Source organism: Myiozetetes cayanensis, unplaced genomic scaffold (assembly GCF_022539395.1).
Source record: "Myiozetetes cayanensis isolate MyiCay16 unplaced genomic scaffold, myiCay2020 scf1, whole genome shotgun sequence".
In the NCBI taxonomy this organism is placed as follows: domain Eukaryota; kingdom Metazoa; phylum Chordata; class Aves; order Passeriformes; family Tyrannidae; genus Myiozetetes; species Myiozetetes cayanensis.
This window is the reverse complement of record NW_026086604.1, coordinates 37,420,250-37,422,249: the sequence shown is the minus strand read 5'-3', so window position 1 is coordinate 37,422,249 and position 2,000 is coordinate 37,420,250.

The following is a 2,000-nucleotide window of genomic DNA, read 5'->3' as shown; positions in this document are numbered from 1 at the left end:
TATTTGATTCATTGTAGATCAAATATACTCATGTTTTAGTTGAGAGGTAATTTGCAGCACAGAAATATAACATTTGCATGATGTCAAATATGAAACCTTTTCATGAAAAAAATTTTTTTATCTAATAGGTTTTGCTCTCGCCTGTAATTTGTTGGCCCAAATATACAGTCAGTTTACAAAGAAATAGTGCATTGATGGAATCAAAAGCTTTTCCCTGATGTAACCTTTCCTAAATGTACTTAACAAAAAGAAACTTTTATTTATTTAGAATTACCCTTTTCCCTCATACTATTTTAGCATAAATATTTTTTTCATAAAACTATTATTTATTAGGCCAACTTTCATTCATAAACTGCAGAAATTCATTCCAAAACAGGTTCTGCACTTATAATATGAATCCTATGCAAAACTAAATTGTCATTAATTCTCATTAATTTATAATAGGTTTAACCATCATAAAATACTTACTGGAACGCCAGAATAGAAATAATAGAAATAATACTTTTAAATATGTCTGATGTTATTCTATCTTTCCATACACTCTGATATGAATATGTATGTGATTGATCACATCTTCCCAAGAAAATAAAATTATTAGTTTCTGATTTTAATGGCACTGTTGAAGACCATTGTTGAATCCCATTCACTGTTTGAATATGTGGCAGAAAAAGCAACCTGTTGGTTTTTACGGACAAAAAGACATGCTCCTCTATCAGAAAAAGGATACTTACTTAGAGGTTGATTAGCAGTCCTGTTGCAAATAATGTGGGTGTTACAGGGTCAAATAGGAGTCAAATTTGAACCAAGACTATGTTCTAGTGGACAGTAAAGCAAATTACATAGTCAGCTACACTGTGAGGAGCACTGCCAGCAGCCTGTGGCAAGTTATTTTCCTCATCTAATAGTAAGGTGCAATAACCACAAGACTGTGGTCTGGGGTGTTCAGAAGGGACACTAGAAAAATACCTCTTTATTACACTGATAGTGCAGCACTAGAGAGTGAGTCCAGGGAGATGGAGGAATCTCCTCCCAGTTTTCAAAAGCCCTGGTTGACCATGTAGCGCTGAGTGGAAAACTGGGTGAGAAATACCCAGAAATACCTTCCAGTCGGTGTGCCTATGATTTTGTGATAAGTCTTGTGAAAAAGAAAATTCTGCCTGCCTGAAATGAAAGCTGGCAAAGTTCAGCTGTGCTTAGTACAGCCCATGAGTATTTTTCATGTGATTTAGGAATTATTCCAAACACAGTGACATCATTCACACAGCTCTGGATTGTACAATGGTTACAAAGAATTTCTGCTATCATTTTTGGCTGTGGATAGATGTCTACATGGCACAAACTTAAAACAAAATATCTATGAAGCCCCTATAGTCCTCTTCTCAGGTTATTTGTGGATGTGTACTCCCTAAGAAGAATAGAAAGCACCTCTACACTGTTTTTTAAACAGTTCTGCAGCACAAGTCACAGCTCATGAGTCACAAGAAGGAAGTGATCAGTCACCACAGCCTTCCCTGTCTCCCCTGGGACTTTGAGAAGATGCATCATACTCTTGGTTTTTGTCTTCATTTATCAGCATCTGCATCTGTGTCAGTAAAGAAAAGAGCATCAGAGCCTGAGCAGTCTCCTGTGCCTGCCTGTGCTGTGGCATTATTAGTGGGTTTTGTCCTTATCAGTCAGCACTCTCCTGAACAGTGTGTGCCCATGGTTTTGAGGAGAGTACAGGCCAGGGATGGTTCCCTGAGGCCAACCCATTTTTGAGGGAAGGAGAATTTAGATTTATAGACCTCAGTTACTTGGTATCCTACTTATTATTTGTTGCAACATAAAAATGTCAAAAATGTATATATATCTGTGAGGAGTAAAATAAGATAGTATGGTTCCTCAGGTGTCTCACAAGAATAAAGAAGATTTAGTCAGTGGCAAACAATGAAATGTTGCAAGTAGATTCAAGTACCATAAAATCTTCTCATCTAATGTCTAAGATTATTTAAGAGCTTGAA